At 38.4% G+C, this 9,120-nt stretch overlaps 1 pseudogene; it reads right to left on the bottom strand.

Annotated features, from left to right (window-relative positions):
• Nucleotides 1-6,021: 6,021 nt before the first annotated feature.
• Nucleotides 6,022-7,361, bottom strand: LOC100940178 (ubiquitin-conjugating enzyme E2 E3-like; annotated as a pseudogene).
• Nucleotides 7,362-9,120: the final 1,759 nt, after the last annotated feature.

Genomic DNA, 9,120 nt, shown 5'->3' with positions numbered 1-9,120 from the left:
AAGTTTCATAACTTGGAGATCATGGACTAGGAGTACCATGGACATAATTCAAGGCATTCATGAAGTTGATGCTTCCTAATTCTATGCCTTTTATTTTATACATCTAAAAACATCATTCTGAGAAGGAAGCCACAGATTTCACCAGACTGCTAAAGAAGTCCACAATACAAGAAAAACCAGCTGGACTTGATGAAACTGTATTTTATAATAAATAATATATAATCAATATTGCATGCACATTTAACTGTATTCAATTATTTCATTCAACTTAATAAGTAATCAGGTCAATGAACAGTTAATGAACATTGTTGGAGGTGACCAAGACAACTTCATTCTTCTTCACAAAAAGCGTGTAATTGATTCAGAAAGACAATATTTTTTAAATTAAAAAATTCATTAAATAAAAGCACTATTATTAAATGGCTAAAAATAAGGTTATAAGAAAGATCTTGAAACCAATGATCATATACAGATTCCCTCAATTGTTTTAAATACATTCATTCCTTACTGGAATGAAAGAAATGATTGGCTGAGTGCCAGATGTATGCATTTATATATCTGATGAAAAATTCATTAGTGGCCAGGCATGGTGGCTCACACCTGTAATCCCAGCACTTTAGGAGGCAAAGGCAGGCAGATCACGAGGTCAGGAGGTCAAGACCATTCTGGCTAACATGGTGAAACCCCATCTCTACTAAAAATACAAAAAAAAAAAAATTAGCTGGGCATGGTGGCATGCACCTGTAATCCCAGCTACTCAGGAGGCTGAGGCAGGAGGATCGCTTGAACCCAGGAGGCGGAGGTTGCAGTGAGCTGAGATCACACCACTGCGCTCCAACCTGGGCGACAGAGCAAGAGTCTGTCTCAAAAAAAAAAAAAAAATTCATTAACACTAACCATTTGCTAATAGAATTGCACCTCCAGCTTTTTCTATAAGTGTTTAGCAGGGTTGTACAACTAGTCAATATTTGATTATGTTTGATACTTCAGGCATTATCTTGCTGGAAGCATTGCTCAAAAGTCATAGCCAAGAGCCACAATGATGGTGATATGCTACAGAACACAATGGATGTCTGAAATTAAAAACTCTTAATTTTTTAAGTAATTAAATAAGAGCTTCAAGATTTAGAATCATTTCGCTGTAATTATGGTCTTGATATAAACCATAAATTTCCATTTGATGAATGTAATAAATTATATACATATATAATTATATATATAAATGTGTACATATAAATTTTCCTATTTATTCAGTCAAGGATCCTATATATAATATTTGAATAAATATACTTAAGTATTTACTGAGTAAATGTATTGAACATCAACTCTCTTTCACTGTTAAGCACTACAGAGAATATACAATAATTACTAGATAACTCATAATTTTTCAATGAACTTAATATCCACACAAGCAGACACACAATTAAACACAATCCAAGTGCCAAGATGATTAGTTCAGTCCACAAAATTTCTTTGGAGCTCAGAGAATAAAAAGATCACTGTGGTTTGGGAAGCCTAGAGAAAGGTTTGGTGGAAGAGCAGGTACTCAGCTAGGCCTTGGAGATCATTACAGTATGAATATCATTTTCTCTTTTCATATCTATGATCAGAAATGGAATATCAATCAAGATGAAAAAGATGTTGGAAGAAGTAAAAATGGGGTAAAAGAGAGCTTTTCTTTCATTTGGCCTGCAATATAAACAAGTTTTGCTATGGCTTTCTTTTAGATTCCAAGAACATGGTTCTGAAATTCAATAGCAAGGGTATTTCAAGTCTGTTGCGAATCTTTAACTTGTAATGCACATTTATGTAGCAGAATAATAGCTTTATGAAAGCTTTAAATGAGATGTAAAGAACTATAGAAAAATGACTACTAAAGAAATACAAAGTATTATCACAATAATGAGTATTAAAGACAAGAACATAACTATGCAAGTTCCTTGAATTATAACTAAGAAACAATGTATGATCTGAGTCTATGGGAAGAGAGAGAAGCCAGGAGCATGCAGGATATAGTCAATGGGGCTAAGGAAATGACTAATGGCCTTTGTGGACACCTTTGGACATATTAATGATCAGTGTTTCAGGAGTTACAACAGACAGACTCAAAACAGAGGTGGGCTGACACATATACAGAAGTCGAGGTACTGGAAGGTAGACAAAGCAACCTGGGGTCCTCTTCTCAAGCATTCTTTAAGAAGAGGACCCCAGGTAATGGGTATGGTTTGAGTATATGACATAGGAAGCAGGATGCAAATCCTAGTGTAGGAAACTCAATAAACTAGGCATGATAGTGTTTATTCACTCATTTAAAAAATATTTATTTAGCGTATGCCATGAGAGTATAGAGCAGTAATTAATACCACGTCCTTGCCCTCGTGAAGCTTACATTCTAGTCATTCCATAGTTGAATTTTTAAAATTCAATTTCAAAAATAATAATATTCAGGACTCGCACCTTTGGATTCTAATCCAGCTGATTTGCAGCCAAACACAGACATAGGCATCTTTTCAAAGCTCCTTTGGTGAGTCCAGTGTGCAACTGAGACTGAGAGCCAGTCAAGTTAGTTTATGTTCTTCTGCAGGAACAAATCACACTCACATCTCAATTGCTTAAAAACAAACATTTATTTCTCATTCATGCTACATATCCATTGCAGGGCTACTGGACTGGTCTGCTCATAACACTCATGCTGATGGAGCAACTGTCACTGCAGATGTTGCTGGTCACTATCCAAGAAGAAAAGAGAGGCTTGGAGGCTCTTACCCCTGGGATTAAATGTTCCAGTCTCAAAGTGACACATATCACCTATAGTCGCAATGCTTTGCCATAACTAATCAAGTGAGACCACCCATCTCTAAGGGGGCCACAAAGTACCCTCCTACCACGTGACCAGAAAACAAAGACAGACATAAATAGTTGTTGATCAGCATTAAAGATGACCATTAAGTATAGACATTATTGACCAGTATTGATAACCTTCATTCACCCCCATTAAAGACAACCGTTTTTGACCAGCACTTAGGCTAACAATAAGAATAAGCATTATATTGACCAGCATTAAGGATAACCACAGTTGACTTGCTTATTAAGGATAAGCATTACCCTTACTATCCTTATTAAGGATAAGCATTATCCTTATTATTCCTATTAAGGATAAGCCTTACGATAACCAGCATTAGGATAACCATTGTGAACCAGGATTAAGGATAAGCATTATGCTGAGCAACCCTAGGATAATCATTGTCAACTGGTATTAATGATAACCATTAAGTATAAGCATTAATTTGACCAGCATTAGGATAGCAATTGTTGGCCAGCATTTAATAAATAGCAACTAAGGATAACCATACAGGATCTAACCTTCAGGCCAGAAAACTCAGATGTTGGATTTGTGGTGTCCATGTAGCCCATCCCAGCCAGTTAACCTCCTTATCTTTGCTATATTTCATACGTACAAATGTTCCTGGCCCACGCTTACCATCTGAAAGGCATGAGGTAACTCTCTTTTGTATTTCCATAGCATCATGAGTTCAGTTCCACCACAGCATGTAACACAATGATTAGAAATAATCTATTTACATGGCTGAGGACAGGCACTATGATTTAGCTTGGAATCCCCAGTGCCTAGCATAAGATCTGACATATGGTATATGCTCAAGAAATGTTTGTTGAATTGACCTGAATTAGTGCAGCTCCTAAAATGAGCCCCAAGGTCCACATAGCAACTCCTAACAACAAGCTTTCAAAGTCCATCTTCCCTGAACTTATTCTTTCAACAGGTGAAACTTCTCTGCCCTGCACATAGTGGATCCGAATGCCCAGGCCAATGAACTGTTTCCACTTAATTCCCTTGATTCAATGTTTGACAGAGGTAAACAAAGTGGTGCCTCTGCCAACATGTAGGTATGAATTTACTCATTGAATTAAGCCTCTATGTCAGCACTAGGGAGACTAACTCCAAACAGCAAAAGAAGCACCCAGCTTACTATGAAATACAATCTTGGAAATTTGTTCATCATAAATACTAATGATTCACCACTTTACCTAGTCTGATAATATTTTCTTACAAATTATAGGACAGCAAAACCCTGGAGATATACTGTACAGGATTCACAGTATTTTCAGATTCTGCTTCTCTTTTGTGTTCTCTCTTTCCTTGCTTCTCTCTCTCTCTCTCTGCCTCTCTACATGTCTCTCCTTTCCTCTCTGTCTCTGTGTGTCTCTGTACCTGAGTGTCTCTCTTTGTGTGTATCTCTCTCCCCCGCCCTTCCCCCTTCTGTGTATGTGTCTCTCCACAACCCCTTCCCTTAATGCCTCATTAACTGGATAACTGTATGAATACCGCTTTAAGGTTATATTTTATCTTTCATCTCTACCTAGATAATAGAGTAAAAACCAGGGAAATTGCTCTCAATGGGAACAAAACTCATTTATCACCAATAAACACCAACTGCTGATACTTGATAACAACACTGTCGCTCTGCACATTGCAATATTCATGCAAGACTATGTTAATATCAGAGCACGTTACACTAAAAATTCTTGATAAACAGAAGCAGAGACATAGGTTGAAAGTGATGTTAAATGAGCAAAGACAGCATCTCTTTAAACCGAAGAAATAAATGTAGGTATCTCACCTCTGAGATACTAGAGGGAAGAGCCTCTAGTTTGATTAACAGTTATTAAGCATCTGTAGCCTCACAAAGAAAACTCAGGCTAAGAGAATAAATTTAGGTAATCTAAATGGTCCAGTTCCCCTCCAGCTGTATATTTCCTACATTGAAAATCCCTTTTGTATTTAACAAGGAAATCCATGCATAAGGATCCAATAGACTAAATTAATGGAGACTGAATTCATGTTTGTATGTGCCCCAACAGGGTGTCCATCTGAGATTTTTTCTGCAAATAATATGCAATTTCTTCTTTCATATGCATATATTTTTTGTGACCAGAAACTGGCACCTGCAGACCCACTCATAGCAAGGATGCAATCTTAACTAGGTTCTCTATGTAGAGCACTGACAAGTCCTATAAGGACTGAACACGTAACTCTCACCATGACAACCCCATTCTCCAACCAAGTGGGTTTGGTTTCTTTTTAGTCTTATCAGCATATCTACCTTCTTCTAGCAATATCACAGCCCTTCTTCTTTTAGCAACTGCTTCTTACTTTACTTCAAATGTAGCTCTTGTAGGGCCACCATGTTTTTATATCACCTTGTCCCCAAGGCTGGATTGGTTCAAAACTGAGCACTGTACAAGTTCTTCTTTCCTCATGACTTTCCTAACTGGCACTGAGTACAAAGCTTCCAATTTGGTGGTGAAACCTGCAGGATGTCATACTTAAGAGTAATTGACAACCATGTTCCCTGGCTCATGGAGGAAGCTAGTATTTTAGGGAAAAGGTCAAGACAACAGGCAGAGAAAAGGTCAAAAAATAATTTAAATAGGGTTTGTCATGGACACTTCAGCATCCCACCATAAGCCCTCTGATAATCCCTTTAATCATCCTGCGTACTCCTTCCCCAGCTTCTGTGTGCTTTGTCTCTAATGGTCCATACCTGTGATTCTTTTAGGATGTCATCTTTGGGGCTACTAGAGCTCTTTGCCCTGATAGGTGGAGAGAGAAGTGCTTGGGGGTTATGTTTCCCCAGGTGAGAGTAGGGTTTAACTGACTGGTGCAGGTGTATGAAAACCAAACTCCCTTGCCTCTGGTTGGAGCAAACTCTGAGTTATAATTTACACTTCAGAACTCCCTTGTAGGATTTTGTTGACGCTGAGACTTGGCTTGGAACAGCCTCTTGCTTGGCTTCGTACCCTTTTCTGTCATACTTCTCATGCTCCCTTACTTGTTTCTCTAAGGAGCACTAAAAACACAAACTTAGATGCTCTTCAAGCAAGTTTCTGTCCTTAATAATCCCTGGGACCCTTCAGTACACCTCAGAAGTTTGGTTACTAAGATTCCCAGTGCCATTTCTTTAATTTTTTTTAAATGTTTTCAATTTAAGAATTGGTTTATTTGTGCTAGTCTTTAGTAATCTTCATAGCCACATTTTTATTTCATCAACAATCATCTCAGACACACCTTCTAACAAGACTGACTTAAAATATTACGACAGGAAACTATGCCTTCGGGAGCATGTTTATTGTGTTTGAGATGATACATCAGGTGCTCTCTGAGCTACAAAGGGTAAAACGAAATCCTCTCATTACAAACTGACAAAGGTAAAAGGTAAAACATTTTTCACAACAGCATGAACCACATACTCAGAAATAGATCTGGGTATAATACAAAGGACATAATTCCTAGTCATCTACAGCTACTTTTGTAAGTTCATACAGATAATGAATCAGGCTAAAATGCACTATAATATTTGGTAGACTTCAGGACCAGTATCCTTAGTACATCACAAAATACATTTTGATATCCCAAAGAAGCAAGACTTGCAAGTAGGCGTTTTAAACATAACTAATCTACAGCTACAAAGTTCTACTCTTGATAACATTTACCTTTTTGGGGAGTCTCCCAGGCTCCAAAGGATAAAAGCAGAGTAGAATCAGTATAACACATACACAGAAGTCCGTATTGTAAAGACTATAAAGATTTGCAGCACAGTGAGAAGATGCCTTCTGCTCCTTCACACTGCATACAAATTATGTGAATTATGTTGCGTATCTCTTGGTCCTTTGGCTATCTTGTCGTGTGCTGCTCTGTTGGTCAAATACTGAGTGGCTATGCTTCCAACTAGAGGATCCACAGGGTTGCAGTCCGTCAAAAGGGAACAAATAGACAGCAAAACCTTTGAAATAGTCAAAGCGGGACTCCAGTTGTCTTTAAGGATGTCCAGACAGATGACTCCCTGACTGTTGATGTTGCAGTGATAGATTCTGGTGTGGAAAGTAACCTTTGGTGGCTTAAATGGATAATCTGATGAAAATGTGATATCCAGCAAAAACACACCACTTTCATATACAGAACCTGGTGGACCAAGTATAGTTGATCTGCATTCATAAATGTTACCTCCTTTAGGCCCAGCACTGCAATTAGGAGGAGGATCAAGGGTTATTTCAGCTAGCTCCTTCTGAATTCTTTTAGCACTAGTGGATAACTTAGCAGTGGTTTTGCTAGAGAGTTTGGTGTTTTTCTTCTGCTGGGTGGCAGAAGGTTTTCTTTCCTCCTGTTCTTCAGGCTCTGGAGCGGCTGGTCTGCATCTGAACTGCCACTGCTGGTGCTGGGGCTCTCATCATCAGACCTTTGCCTATCACTGGACATCTTGGTGAAGTTAACTCTTGGAAAACTCGGCCGCCCGCCCGGCCCGCTCGCGCGCCGCTATGGTGTGAGGGAGGGAGAGAGAAAAAACCCTTCCTTAAGGAAATGGAGGCAGCTGTTGGGGGAGGGGAGAGGGGGGAGGGGAAAAAAAGAAGCCGAGGAGGCTCTGGCCGGGGAATGTGGAACATTGAAAGTCGGAGGGGGTTGTGCAGTGCTGGGCTCCGGCCGGAGGGTGGCGCCGCCCAGCGCCTCCGGAAAAAAGGGGGTGGGGTGGGAGCTCGGCTGAGCGAGGGCGCGAGCTCCCGGCGAGGCGGAGGGGACGCGGGAGACCCCCGCGCGCTGTAGCCTCTCACCGCCGCCACCCGGCTCAGCTCCTGTTTCTTTTAATTTTGAATTGTAAATTGACAAATTACAGTTGTATGTATTTATGGGGTACAAAATAATATGATGATTTCTGAATACAATGTGGAATTTTTGAATCAAGCTAATTAATATATTCATCACCTCGAATATGAATCATTTTTTGTGGTAAGAACATATGAAATGTACTCTCATTTCAATCCCGTTTCCTCTTCATAAACAAGTTCAAGTAGGGGTTCTGTCATTTGCAACCAAAAGAGATCTGACTAATTCAATGACTGAGACACCAAATTCAATGGAATATGATGTGATTCAAAATGGTTATTTTGCTAGATATGTTAATATTAACAGAACATTTGTAGGCTCGACTAAATAAATGGTTTGGCTGGTCTTTACTTTTGAGAGTCGATTAGTCAACCCTATGAAAATGATCAAATCAATTTGTACATCTAGATGTAGATACATTTACCACTTAACTGCCTTTGAGACAGCACAGTACAGAAAAGTTGGCTCTATTGATCCATGCAGTTTTACAAAAACTAGTGTAGCGAAATACTGAGCAGGATATTAATAACATTTCCAATCTTATGATTATAGACAACATGTGATTTGCAATGAATTTCAAAGGCCCAAGAGAAGTTTATTGATGCTAATTATAAGAAACATTTTGACAGCCACCATCTGGAGCAATGCTTAAGTGAATATAAGCTGCTAAAAATGAGTTTAATATGATAACCAGTTTATTGGGCAGGTTACAGAAATATCTCTTTACAAATTATTCAACAGGGATTGAGATCATTTGCTCAAACTTTTCTAATATTTCCCTCCCAGTTTGAAAGGAGAAAGCACAACCTAAATAAGTTATAGAGTTGGGACTAATTGGTGCCTGATTAAAGCTATTCAGCCATGACCATGTTGTAAAGTAGAAGCAAAAATGGGACCTTGGCAGAAAAGCCCATAATTACTATGACAAAGAAAGAGCAATCTCAGTGCTAAATTAAAAATGGAATTGTTTTACATTTTCTTGAGAAAGGAGGTTCCATAAGACTGCCTTTTACTCATAAATAATATGAAAGTTATTAATTATTAAATTTAATATTGGAAAAAGAGGCTTGTGCATCATTCACACATAATCATTAACCATTAATTAATCCACTAACTTCAAAATAATTAAATGACAGCATAGATACAATGCCAATTCACAAACTCAAGCTACACGTTACTGACTTTCAGGCATGCAGACTCTAATTTCTGTAATATTTATAACAAGAATGGGGGAGGAAGGTGAGTGTGGTCATCTTCCTAATGTATTTGACTCAGAAATAGCCCTCCCAGTAAAGCAGATTTAAGTTATTAAGCCAATGCCCTATATATGTTTCATTTGCAAATGAAGTACCTTCATGTAAAGATTTCTTTCAGTTCTTCATGTTGTTTTTCACAAGGATTTCACAAGGAAGGGAAAGCACATTCAATGGTGCTAATGCATT

The sequence above is a fragment of the Pongo abelii genome, chromosome X (genome assembly GCF_028885655.2).
Source record: "Pongo abelii isolate AG06213 chromosome X, NHGRI_mPonAbe1-v2.0_pri, whole genome shotgun sequence".
Taxonomy (NCBI): Eukaryota; Metazoa; Chordata; class Mammalia; order Primates; family Hominidae; genus Pongo; species Pongo abelii.
This window is presented reverse-complemented; position numbering and strand designations above follow the sequence as displayed.